The sequence below is a fragment of the Sturnira hondurensis genome, unplaced genomic scaffold, assembly GCF_014824575.4.
Source record: "Sturnira hondurensis isolate 20B ecotype Veracruz unplaced genomic scaffold, ASM1482457v3 Scaffold0011299, whole genome shotgun sequence".
In the NCBI taxonomy this organism is placed as follows: Eukaryota; Metazoa; Chordata; class Mammalia; order Chiroptera; family Phyllostomidae; genus Sturnira; species Sturnira hondurensis.
In genome coordinates, this window is record NW_028083930.1 from 904761 (window position 1) to 919141 (window position 14381).

A 14381-nucleotide genomic window follows, 5' to 3' on the forward strand; every position below is an offset into this window, starting at 1 on the left:
CTCCTTTAACTTGACCTTATCTGAGAAGCACTTTATCTGCCCTTCCATTCTAAAATAATAGCTCTGCTGGATAGAGTAACCTAGGATGTAGGTCCTTGCCTTTCATGACTTGGGATATCTCTTTCCAGCCCCTTCTTGCCTATAAGGTTTCTTTTGATAAATCATCTGATAGTCTTATGGGAACTCCTTTGTAGATAACTGTCTTCTTTCCTTTTGCTGATTTTAAGATTCTCTCCTTACCTTTAATATTGGATAATGTAATCATGCTATGCCTTGGTGTGTGCTTCCTTGGGTCCAAGTTCTTTGGGGCTCCCTGAGCTTCCTGGACTTCCTGGAAGTCTATTTCCTTTGCTGGATTGGGGAAGTTCTCCATTATGTTTTCAAATAAGATTTCCATTTCTTGCTGTTCCTTTTCTCCTTATGGTACCCCTGTAATTTGGACATTGAAATGTTTAAAGTTGTCCGAGATGTTCCTAAGCCTCTCATTCTGTTCTGGTTGAAAGTTTATTTCTTTCTTCTGCTCCAAACTATTGATTTGAGTCCTGATTTTCTTCTCTTCACTGTTCATTCCCTGTGCATTTTCCTTGATTTCACTTTTTATAGCCATCACTTTTTTCTCTATTGTGTGACCACACTAATCATTTCTGTGTGCACTCTGAATACCAGTGTTTTGAACTCTGCATCTGATAGGTTGGATATCTCTTGATCGTTTAGTTGTATTTTTTTTCTGAAGCTTTCACCTATTCTTTCATTTGGGCCATATTTTTTTTGTCTTGGTGTGCCTGTTATGTAGTAAGGGGTGGGCCTTATGTATTTACCTGGGCAGTGCAACCCACATTGCTGTATTGTGGTGCTGTATGTGGGGGAGGGGTCCAAGAGGGAACAGTGCACCTTGCTCAGCTCAGCTCTTTCCTGGCTGTCAGTCACTTCCTTTTCTACCCAGGAGAAAATTGAGAACTTTGGGTGCTGATTCCCAGCTGGGTGATTTTGTGTACATTCTAGGACCCTGTGGAACTCTCAAATGAACTCTCCTGTGAGGCTGGGAGTTTCTCCCACTGCCTCAACCCCAACAAGTTTCTTCAGTCAGAGATTTTGAGTCTTTATTTTCCTGCTCTAGAACCCTGGGTTGCATGTTCTGTCTTGCTCTACATTTGTTCCTCCCGGTTTATCTGCATGCAAATGCGGGACTGCCTGCTCTGCCAGCTGCTGCCTTGCCAGAAGTCCTCTCCACCCTAGCTGCTGGTCTCCACCCCCCTCTCAGTCTGTAAAAATGTTTCTCCTTTAACTCCTTGGTTGCTGGGCTGCCTTACAGTTCAATTTTCTGGCAGTTCTGGATATTTTTTGTTTCTAAATTTCTTATTGTTCTTGTTTTTGTTGTGTGAGGAGGCAAAGTGTATCTACCCACGTCTTCATTTTGGCTGAAAGTCCCTAATCTTACATTTTTATACACATTAATAAATTTCCTATTTGTATAATCTGCATCAAAGCAAGTATTTTTAAAGCATCTTTACTTCCTGTTCTTCATTTCCACATTTAAACTAACAAGTTCTGAATTATTTTTATTATTTTACATTACATTTCTACTTTTTAATGAAATTAAAAATTTTTTTTTTGCTAAGTGAATACATAGTTTACTACTTCAGGCTTAACAATTATATAAACCTGCCTATGGATTTTATAGGCTTCTTTTCTAATCACTACTTCTAGCTATTTTTTAAATCCTCATTAAACACATTTTTTTCATTGCTTTTAGGCAGAAAGAAGGGAGAGAGAAACATCAATACAAAAGAAAAATGTGGATTGGTTGCCTCTTGTATACACCTGAACCAGGGATCACATATTTCCTAATTAGGGATTGTATGCTCCTGAACGAGGAAAATGAACCCACAACCTCGTTATGCACCCTGAGAGTCAAATCTACATCCAACTGGGCCACACCACCAGGGTTCTGCTTCTAGTTTTTAAAAATGTTTAAAAATAATGAAGTAAAGCAAACATTCAGAAAAGTGCAGAAAACATGAATTACAGCTTAAAAAATACAGTATTTCTAGCACCCTACAAATCTGCCTACATGTCCTTTGACAATCACAATATTTTTCCTTCCCTACAGGAAAAAAAATCTTGATTTGTATGGTAATTATTTTTTGCTTAACTTTACAGTTTTACTATCTGTATGCTTCACAAACAATAGATTTAATTTGGTTTTTCTTGTTTTTAAATTTTTATGAATGAAATTATGTGGCACATATTCTGTGCTTGGCTTATTTTGCTCAACATTATGTCTTAATATTCACCTCTTTTTAATGATATGTGGTTGTAATTTTTACAGACATTGCACATTTTTATATCAATTATTTTGATAGATAATTGAATCATTTTTGGATTTTGGATGCTCTAAACAGGGCTTCAATGCACACAAATTTGACCCTTGAAAAACATGGGTTTGAACTACATAGGTCCACTTCTGAGTATAAGTGGACTCCAGACAGTTCACACTATGTTGTTTAAGGTCAATTATATTTTTGACCCATGGCTTGGAATTCTTGAATATTGAGGGCAGACTGTAGTTGCAAGCAAAGTTTGACTGTCTGAGCCCTAATCCCCACATTGTTTAAGGGTCAATTGCACCTTTCCTAGTACAGAGACATGTTTTGACACCAATACTCTGAAACCAACTGGATTTTCTACAATTAAATTCAATTTCTAAATATATTTTATTGATTATGTTATTACAGTTGTCCCAAATTTTCCCCTTTTGCCACCCTCTGCCTGGTACTTCCTTCCATTCCAACAATCCCCTTGCCTTAGCTCATGTCCATGGGTCATGCATATAATTTCTTTGGCTTCTCCATTCTGTATACTATTCCTAACATCCCTTGTCTACTTTTTACCTACAGATTATGCTTCTTTTTAAAAATTATTTTACTGTTGTTCAATTACAGTTGTCTGCATTTCCTCCCCACCACTCCCCCTGCCCCAACCACAGCCAAACCCACCTTCCTCCCTTGCTTCTACCCTCCCCCTTGGTTATGTCCATGTGTCCTTAACAATAGTTCCTGAAAACCCTTCCTCCAACTGTCCCCCCCCCCATTATTGTTAGATTGTTGTGAGGGACAAAAGAAAAAAGCAAACAATTATGCTTCTTAATTCCTTCAACTTTTCTCCCATTCTTTCCCTTCCTCCTCCCAACTGATAACCCTACAAAAGATCTTCATATCTGTGCATGTGTTCCTGTTGTGATTGTTTGCTTAGTTTGTTGTATTTAGATGTAGTTGTTGATAGTTATGAATCTGTTTCCATTTTAGTGTTCAAAGTTTTGATTTTTTTCTTGAATAAATACCTTTAATATATCATGTGATAATGACATGGTGATGGTGAACTCCTTTAGCTTTACCTTGTGTGGAAAACACTTTGTCTGCTTTTCCATTCTAATGATAGCTTTTCTAGATAGAGTAATCTGGATTGTAGGTCTTTGCTTTTCACCTCTTTGAATACTTCTTACTAGTCCCTTCTTGCCGGCAAAGTTTCTTTTGAGAAATGAGCTGATAGTCTTATGGGGATTCCTTTCTAGGTAACTCTCTGCTTTTCTCTTGCTGCTTTTAAGATGTTCTCTTTATCTTTAACCTTTGGCATTTTAATTGTGATGTGTCTCACTATGGTCCTGTTTGGGTCCAACTTGTTTGGGACTCTCTGTGCTTCCTGGATTTGTTTTTTTTATTATTTTATTTTATTTGATTCTTGTGCAAGTAAAGTTTTCTGTCTTATATTCCCAGCCCTGCCCCTGCCCCCAGTGCTCCACACCTTCCCCCCATTTTCACCCCCCACCTTAGTTATTGTCCATGTGTCCCTTATAACTGTTCCTGTGAATCCTTCCCCTTTTCCACTGTGATTCTCTCCATGCTCCCCTCTGGTCCCTGTCAGCTTGTTCTGTGTTTCAGTGTGCTTGGTCATATTTTGCTTCCTTGTTTGTTTTGTTGTTTAGCTTCCTGTTAAAGGTGAGATCATATGGTATTTGTCCTTCAAAACCTGTCTTATTTCACTCAGCATAATGCTTTTCAGTTCCATCCACGCTATTGCAAAAGGTAGGAGCTCCTTCTTTCTTTCAGCTGCATAGAATTCCATTGTGTATATGTACGATAGTTTTTTGATCCATTCATTTACTGAAGGGCATCTAGGTTGCTTCCAATTCTTGGCTATTGTAAATTGTGCTGCTATGAACATTGGGGTACATATGTTCTTTGGGATTGGTGTTTTAGGGTTCTTAGGATACATTCTCAGCAGTGGAATTGCTGGGTCAAAAGGCATGTCCAATTTTAGTTTTCAGAGAAAATTTCATACTGTTTTCCATAAAGGTTGTACCAGTCTACAATCCCACCAACAGTAGACTAGAGTCCCCTTTTCCCCCAAACCTCTCCAGCACTTGTTATTTATTGCTTTGTTTATGATAGCCATTCTGACTGGTGTAAAGTGGTATCTCATTGTGGTTTTAATTTATATCTCTCTGATGGCTAGTGATGCTTAGCATGCTTTCATATACCTCTGGATCCTCTGTGTGTCCTCCTTGGAGAAGTGTCTGTTCAAGTCCTTTGCCCATTTTTTAATTGGGTTGCTCATCTTCTTAGAGTGAAGTCGTGTGAGTTCTTTGTATACTTTGGAGATTAAACCTTTGTCTGAGGTATCATTGGCAAATATGTATTCCCAAAGTGTTGCTTGCTTCTCTTTTAATCTTGACAGTGTTTTCCATAGCCATGCAAAAGGTTTTAATTTTGATGAGATCCCATTTGTTTATTCTTTTCATTATGTCCCTTGTTCTAGGGGACGTATCAGTAAAAATATTGCTGCATGGAATATCTGAGATTTTTCTGCCAATGTTCTCCTCTAGGGCTTTAATGGTTTCATGGCTTATATTTAAGTCTTTTATCCACCTTGAATTTATTTTTGTGTATGGTGTAAGTTGGTGCTCTAGCTTCATTTTTTTTGCACGTAGCTGCCCAATTCCCCCAACACCATTTTTTGAAGAGGGTATGTTTACTACATTTTATGTTACTGACCCCTCTGTTGAATATTAATCGACTGTAGAGAGTTGGGTTTATTTCTGGGCTCTCTGTTCTATTCCATTGGTCTATGTGCCTTTTTTTTTTTGCCAGTACCAGGCTGTTTTGATTAAAGTGGCCTTGTAATACAGTTTGATATAAGGTATTGTGATTCCTCCTACTTTGTTCTTCTTTCTCAAAATTGCAGCTGCTATTCGGGGCCTTTTGTGGTTCTATATAAATTTTTGAAGTGTTTGTTCTATGTCTGTGAAATATGCCATTGGTACTTCAATAGGTATTGCATTGAATCTGTAAATTGCTTTGGGTAGTGTGGACATTTTGATGATGTGAATTCTTCCAACCCATGGACACAGTATATGTTTCCATTTGTTTGTGTCTTCCTTGATTTCTTCTTTCTGTGTTGTGTAGTTTTCTGCATATAGGTCTTTTACCTCCTTGGTTAGATTTATTCCCAGATATTTTATTTTTGTTTTTATTATATCAAATGGGATTTTTTCTTGATTTCTGCTTCTGGTATTTCATTGTTGGTATACAAAAATGCCTTTGATTTCTGGATATTGATTTTGTAACCCTCTGTTTTGCCAAATTAATTTATTAGGTCAAGCAGTTTTTTGGTAGAGGCTATAGGATTTTTCAGGTATATTATTATGTCATCTGCAAACAATGCCAGTTTTATTTCCTCCTTTTCAATTTGGATGTCCCTTTCTTGTCTGACTACTGTGGCTAAAACTTCCAATAATATATCGAATAGAAGTGGTGAAAGTGGACAACCTTGTCTTGTTCCTGATCTTAGTGGAAAAGCTTTTAGTTTTTGCCCATTGAGTATGATGTTGGCTGTAGGTCTTTCATATATGGCCTTTATTATATTGAGGAATGCTCCCTGTATTTCCATTTTTCTGAGTACCTTTATCATAAATGGGTGTTGTACCTTATCAAAAGCTTTTTCCAAGTCTATTGATATGAACATGTGGTTTTAGTCTTTGCTTTTGTTTATGTGATGTATCACATTTACTGATTTATGAACATTGAACCATCCTTGCATCCCTGGAATGAATCCCACTTGGTTATGCCATATGATCTTTTTGATGTATTCATGGATACGATTTGCCAATATTTTATTGAGGATTTTAGCATCTATGTTCATCAGCGATATTCACCTAAAGTTTTCTTTCTTTGTTGTGTCTCTCTCTGGCTTTGTAATTAGGATGATGCTGGCTTCATAAAAAGAGTTGGGGAATTTTTTCTCCTTTGGATTTTTTGGAATAGTCTGTGAAGAATAGGGGTTAGCTCTTCCTTGAAACCTTTGTAGAATTCTCCTGTGAAACCATCTGGTCCAGGGCTTTTGTGTGATGGGAGTTTTTTGATTACTGCTTCAATTTTATCTGTTGTTATTGGTCGGCTCAAGCTTTCTGCTTCTTTTTTGTTGAGTTTTGGAAGATTATATTTTTCTAGAAATTTTTCCATTTCACCTAGGTTTTCAAATTTCTTGGCATACAATTCTGCAAAGTAATTTCTTACAATCCCTTCTATTTCTGTGGTATCAGTTGTAATCTGTCCTCTTTCATTTCTGATTGTGTTTTTTAAAGAGTTTATTTATTTATCTTAGAGGGGAAGGGAAGAAGAGAGAGAGAGAGAGAAATATCAATGTATGGTTGCCTATCATTAATCCCCTGCCGGGAACCAGGAAGCAGCCTGCAACCCAGGCATGTGCCCTAACTGGGAATGGAACTGCGATCATATGGTTCACAGGTCCGCACTCAATACACTGAGCTACACCAGCCAGGGTCTGATTGTGTTTATTAGGGTCCTCTCTCTTCTTTTCTTTATGAGCCTACTTACAGGCTTTTCTATTTTGTTTATCTTTTTAAAGAACCATTCCTGGATTCATTGATCCTTAGAATTGTGCATTTAGTCTCTATGTCATTTAATTCTGCTCTGATCTTCGTCATTTCCTTCCTTCTACTTGCTTTGGGCTGGCTTTGTTGTTGTTCCTCGAGTTGTTGCAGGCATAGGGTTAGGTTGTTTGTTTGAAATGTTTCTATCTTCTTTAGGTAAGCCTGTATTGCTATGAACTTCCCTCTCAGGACTGCCTTCCCTGTGTCCCATAAGTTTTGTGTCGTTGTGAGTTTATTTTCATTTGTTTCCAGAAACTTTTTGATTTCTTCCTTAATTTCAATCTTGACCCATTCGTTGTTTAATAGCATATCATTCAGTGTCCATGCTTTTGGGTGTTTTGGGTTTTTCCTGTGGGGTTGGTTTTCAATTTCAGTCCCTTGTGGTCAGAGAAAATGCTTGGTATGATTTCAATTTTCTTGAAATTGTTGAGGCTTGTTCTGTGTCCTATCAGGTGGTGTACCTTTGAAAATGTTTCATATGCATTTGAAAAGAATGTGTATTTAGCTTCTTTGTGATGAAGGGCTCTATATATATCAATTAAGTCCATTTTATCTAAGGTTTTGTTTAATGCTGCAATATCTTTGTTGATATTTTGTTTGGAAGATCTGTTCATTTTTGACAGCGGGGTGTTAAAATCCCCTACTATAATTGTGTTGCTGTCAATATCTCTCTTGAGGTCCTCTAGGATTTTCTTTATATATTTGGGTGCTCCTATGTTGGATGCATATATATTTATGATGTTAATGTGTTCTTGGTGGATTCTTCCCTTGAGTATTATGAAGTGACCTTCTGGGTCTCTCTTTATGGCTCTTTCTTTGAAGTCTATTTTGTCTGATATGAGAATTGCTATCCTGGCTTTTTTTCTTGTCTGTTTGCTTGGAAAATTAGTTTCCATCCCTTCACTTTTAGTCTGTGGTGGTCTTTTGACCTGAGTTGGGTCTCTTGTAGGCAGCATATGTGTGGGCCATGCTTTATTATTCATTCAACTATTCTCTGTCTTTTGATTGAAGCATTTAATCCATTTACGTTTAAGGTTATTATTGATAGGTACTTATTCATTGCCATTTTTGTACTTATGTTCTTCTCTGCCTCTCTGTTTTTCTTTTTTTCCCTTAAAGCAGTCCTTTTAGTATTTCTTGTATATCTGGTTTGGTGGAGGCACATTCTTTTAGACTTCTTTGTCTTGGAAGCTCTTCATTTGGTCTTCTGTGTTGATTGAGAGCCTTGCTGGGTTAAGTAGCCTTGGTTGTAGGCTTTCAGTTCTCATCACTTTGACTATTTCTTGCCATTCTCTTCTTGCTTGGAGTGTTTCCATTAAGAAGTCAGTATCCAATCTTATTGGGGCTCCCTTGTATGTTACTTCCTTTTTCTCCCCTGCTGCTTTTAAGATTCTCTGTTTGTCTTAGAATTTTTCCATTGTAATGATGATGTGTCTTGAAGTGGGCCTCTTTGGGTTCCTCTTGATTGGGACTCTCTGTGATTATTGGATTCATGCGACTTTTTGTCTCATCAAAGTAGAAAAATTTTCCATCATTCCTCCTTGAAATAGGTTTTCTATTCCTTGTTCTTCTTCTCCTTCTGGTATTCCTATTATTCGGATATTATTATGTTTCATATTGTCTTGCATTTCTCTTAATCCATTTTCAGTCTTTCTGAGCCTCTTTTCCTTTTCTTGTTCTTTCTGGGAGATTCTTTTATACTTTTTCCTGCAACTCACTAATTTGATCTTCTTCCTTATCGATCCTGCTTTTCATTCCTTCTACTGTGTTCTTCAGTTCAGAAATTGTATTCTTCATTTCCTCTTGGCCTTTGCTGATGGTTTCTATTTCTTTTTTCATGTTGATATAGTTTGCGGTCAGTTCATTGTAGCTCCCCTGTAGTTTCTGGTAGCTCATTGTGATCTCTTTGAATTTCCTGATAACCAGTGCTTTGAATTCAATATCTGATAGTTGACTTGCCTCTATTTCATCTAACATGCTTTCTAAGGCTTCTCTTTCGTTTGGGGATTGTGTCTTTGTCTTCTCATTGTTTATGAGACTCTTCTTGTTTGCCTCAGCTTCTTAAATTGATCTGTTCTGGCTTCTTGGGCTTATGGTGTGAAGTTCTGTGGTAGTATACCTGTGAGATTCAGTGGTGCAGTCTCCTGCAGGTATCTTGATGTTCTCCACTTCCACCTACTCCTTTCTTTGTGTGTGTGTGATCAGTTGGAGGGAGAGGCAAAATGGTTTATGACAGCAGAAGAGTATTTTATGTTATTTACTCTCACAGTCAGTAGAGAAGAAATAGAAAATCTTTAATCTGCATATAATGTTATTCATAACCTTCGACCCAGTTTGCCACTTTTAAGAAAGGATGGACAGAAAAGATAAGTCTCTTGTTGGGAAGGGAAGTCTTGTCAGTTGTATCTAGAAAGCATTGAGGTTGTGAGCGGTCAGATTTTGGGGTAAGGTGAGAGTAAAGAATAGTAACTAGGTGTAGCTTGTGTGCAAATAGAGTTAATCAATACAGTAATAGAATTCAGGAACCTGTAAGGTAGTCTAAGATCTGAGAGCTGTGTTGTGAAGTATTTACCATTGTATAGAACAGCAATTATTTACAATAATATTAGAGCAACACTCACTTGACAAACTCTATGTGATCTTTGTGAATGGGGGATATAGAGCTCTTGGTAGTATGCTGAAGGAAAACAAGTGGCGTGAAATATAGAAAATTAGCAATAAACTGTAGGGGAAAGAACCGGGGAAACCTGTCAAATAGTACAATATAACCAGCCAGGACTAAGAAACCTATACACAAAGAGGAGTAATACAAAGATACTATTAAAATAAAAAAGAAGTCAGAATAATAAAAAGATAATACAACTGTGCAGCCACTTGAGCCTTCTCTGCTATAGCAAAGTGAAATTTGTCTCTCTTTCTTTATTGCTGAGATGCCTCCTCTTTGGGTCCCACTCTAGTTTTTTCGCAATTCCCAGTTGTTTTTGTTTCTTGTGGGTAAAAGAAAACAAAGCAACAAACAAACAAACACAAAAAAGGGCAGGAGAAAGGAGGAATAACTGATAAGTTTGGGAAAAAAAAGAAGAAGGACTAAAACAGGAAAAAAGAAAGGATAGGAACAAATCATTGAAAGATAGAGGAATAATACAATTAAAAAATAAAAGACTACTTTAAAAAGTTGCTAAAAAAAGAAAAACAAAAGAAATATACAAAACCTTCCCTTGTTGGTTTCAAACTGTCTAAACCTGTTTTTCTGGTCACAGCAGGACCTCTCTGTGGGCTCGGGTGCAGGCGCGCATGCTTGCGCACATGAGCACCAGCCAGGCTACCAGACTGGGATGCGGGCGCCCACACACCTGGCAGGCTGCCTGGATTCCGTGGGATCTGGCATGGTCCTTCCCAGTCCTGTGGCGGGACTCAAATGCTTCCGCCCCTCCTCTGGGTGGCTGCTGGGCTGGGTGGGAAGCAAGGCAAGCTGCTTTCGCAGAACACCTCAGTTCACTTTCCAATAAAGACTTCTCCACAAAGCCTGCCTCTCAGCCCAGCCCAGTCCCCAGAAGACGGGTGACAACAAAGCTCTTCTGAATTCTCCCAGGCTTGTGGGCTGGCGGGCTGGTGACCACAGAGTCTGCAGTTGAACACGGCCCTCTGTCCTTGTTACCCTTTATGTAAACTTAAGCAAACAGGTCTCTTCCTGGTATTGTCCAGCCTTGCTTAGACAGGGAGGGAGGGAGTCAGTTCTCTCCCATGGACCCTATAGCAGACCCAAGGCTCCCAAAGAGTCTGCTGTAGATCCACTTGGTGCCGGGCTTCTGAAGCGCCCTCCATAGCAGGTGCCCCCGGTGCTGGTCCCCGACCGAAGCCTCTGTACCCCGGCTGCGGTGGCACTGAGGCCATTAGGCGCCAGCCCCTGCTGCCACAGCTTTTGTCTTACTCACGTCCCAGAGTGCCCACTGACTTGTAGCTGTGTGGTCCCTCTGTCACACTATCTGGTCTCTTATTTTTATAAATGCTGGTGAAGTGTTGGTTGATTGTGCTGTTCCTCAGTAGATCTGCCAGGATTTTCTCCCAGGGGTATGGGAACTGGAATTGCTCTGTCCTACTCCGTCGCCATCTTCCTGCCTCCTAAAGTGGATCTCTTGTTGGAAGGTTTGATGGAGGGTTCCTAGGGCGGGTGTGACGTTAAGCCAGGGCAGGGGGCCTCCCACGGGAGAGTCTCCAGTGTATGCAAAAGGTTGAGCTGGTGTGGCTTCCAACGCTGAAAAAGAAACCGCAAGGAATTGTATATTTCATTTACTCTTCACACTTGTTGATAGTTTCTATTATTTTTCATGTTGATATAGTTTGCAGTGAGTTTATTGTAATTTTTCTGTAGTTTTTTTTTTTTTTTGCAATTCTCTGTGAGCTCTTTGAGCTTCCTTACAACCATTGCTTTGAACTCAATGTCTTATAGTTGACCTACCTCTATTTCATTTAGCATTCTTTCTGAGGCTTCCTCCTTTCCTTTTATTTGGAGGTTGTTTCTTTGTCTTTCCAATGTTTGTGAGACACTTCTTGTTAGCTTCTGCTTCTTAAGTTGACATGTTCTGACTCCCTGGGTTTATCGTGTGAACTTTCATGGTAGGGGACCTGTGAGATTTAGTGGTGCAGTTTCCTTGATCTCCTGAGCTCTCTGCTCTTGGGCTGTCATTTGTGTTAGCTCTTTGATTGTTGGGGCTTTTTTTTGTTGGGTCCTTCCCACCAACTGGTTAACTGAGGGTCACTCCACTCACCCCATCTTTTATTCTGTTGTGCAGGTGTGGACAGATTGTGTTGAAGCTGGTTCTTCTGTCGTTATGAGGTTTTGAGGCTTTTCTCTTACTGTTCTTCAGTTGTCTTTTTTTCAGGGTAATTTCTTCACCATTTAGTTGTATTTCCAGATCAGTCCTGGGAGGAGGTTAGTGTGGCTTCCACTCCCTCCTTCACCTTCTTTCATTGTTATGTGTTGGTAGTTCTTTTTTTGGTAGGTTTCCTCTTCTGGAAGGTATACTGATGTTCACAGCTTCTATCTACTCTTTTTGTGTGTGTGTGTGAGTAGTTTGAGGGGGGAGGTACAATGGTTCAAGACAGTGGGAGTGTATTCAGGAGTACATTCTATGGGAGTACAATCGATAGAGAAGATATAGGATATCCTTTGGATATGTATAGTGTTAACTGTGATATTTCACATAACTAGCCACTTTTAAGAAAGGGTGGAACAAAGATAAGACTGTTTATGGGTGGAAGGATTGTGACATAGATGTAGAAAGCTGTGAGCTTATGGAAGATCATATTATGAGGTAAAGTTAGAATATATGATAGGAAATAGGCATAGTGTGCAAAAGAATAGAGTTAATTACAACAGTAATAAAGTTCAGGAAGCAGTGAAATGAGCTAAAATCCACGAGGAGTGCTGTGGAGTATTTACAATTGTATGAAACAGCAATTATTTACAATAGTAATGGAGCAACAATCATATGACATAATCTATGTGATCTGAATAACAAGAATAGGAAGTACAGGACCTAGAGTAATGTGCTGTTGGAACACAGGTGAAGTGAAAGATGGAAAGTTAAAAATACACTATGAAAGAAAACAGGGAAATGAGTCAAATGATGCAATTTCACTAACCAAATGAAGAAGACTAAACCAGAAGAAAAGAAATACAAAAATACTAATAAATTAAAAGATGTAAGATTAATGAAAAAATAATAATAGAAATATACGATAACTTGCAAGGTCTCTGGAGTAGCAAAGTGAAATATTTCTCACTGTGTCATTTGTTGGGATGACCCCGCTTTTGGTCTAACTCTGGTCCTTTCACAGTTCCTTTCCCAGTTCCAAAGCTCCTTTCCCAGCTTTGATTGTCTCACTTGTGGGAACTTTTAAAAAATTAAAAAAATAATTTAAAAAACAAAGGAAGGAAGAAGGAATAAAGAAGAAAGAAAGGAAGAAAGGAGGAGGGAATCAAAAAAGAAAAAGGAAAGAAAGAAAGAAGACAATTTTTTAAAGGCCTTCTGCTGGCTTTAAACTGGCCAACCCAGTGCTGCTGGTCTTCCTGGTTGTAGAAGGCTGAGGAAAGATTATTTTCACTTTTCTTTCTTCTCGGGATGCACTCTTCAAAGTTGCCCCACCTCCAGCCCAGTTCCTGAGTGCACTGCTTGGCCCATAGTACCCTTCTGCGCCCAGTCTATGCCTTTAGTCCACCAGTTGTGCTTTCACTGAGGTCCACTAATTAGGGGCAACTCACATACTATCTTCTTGCTCTTTGCTGTCCTAAATGCCAGGGAATCTCAGAATCTCTTCAGGTATTTCAGCCCCCACACTGAGTTAAATTTTTCTTGGGATTGCTAGATCCCTGACCCTTGCGGATCTCCTCTGCACGGGGCATATCTGCCTTCCTCTTAGAGACCCAGTCGGTCCTGCTGGGTGTGGGCACCACCATGGCTGCCATGGCAGATGCAGGTGCACACCCCCTTGCTGCTGCAATGGGGGCACTGGGATTGGGTACAAAGTGCCTCTGGGAAACGGGGTCAGGCGCACTCCATTCCCTGGGCCAAAACTTGGCCTCCGCTGCTGTTTTGGTATGGGCAGCCACTGGGCTGTGGATTCAGGTGTGCACCATCCCTGGGGCTTTGGGTTTGAACGCTGCTGCCTCTGCTGTGCAGTAGTGGGACTTCAGGCATGCTCCACTCTCAGGGCTGCAGGTGTGAGCACTCAGCCTCCACTGCTGTGGGAGCACAGCCACTTCATTGTGGGAGGTGGTTAGGGGTTCATGATGAGGGGGCAGCTGCTACGGGAAAATTCCCCAAACAGCCGCTGAGTGCCCCCCTTTTTTTCTTTTCCTTTTAAAACTATCCTCCTAATCAAGCCTGCTGCTTGAAACAATCACATGGCCTCTCACATAGTCAAACTCTCCAACCAGACTGGGGACTGACTGGGTCAGGACCCATCATGGCCCTATTCTTCCCAGCTGGCATCCACAGTCTCAGTGAGTGCACACTGCCCGTGTGTGTTTGCCACTTCATCCTTATTCCTGCACTCCCCAGACTTCAAGCATCCAGTTCCCTCCTGGTGCTGCTCAAACCTTTTTTGGCAAGGGCGGGAGCTGTTGACCTGGCTCTCTCAAAAGAATCCTTCTGGTATTCTTATTATTAGAATGTTGTCCTTCAGTTCCCTTAAACTATCTTCATACTTTTTTAGTCTTACTTTGTGGACCTGCTTTACATGGGTATTTCTTCTACTTTGTATTCTAGCTCACTAATTTGATCCTGGCTCATGCCATCTGCTTGTAATTCCTTCTAGTGCATTTTTTTTAATTTCAGAAATTGTATTTTTTCTTTCTTCCTGGTTCCTGTTTATAGTTTCTATTTCCTTTTTCATACTGCTGTAGTTCCCACTCAGCTTCTTGTAGTTG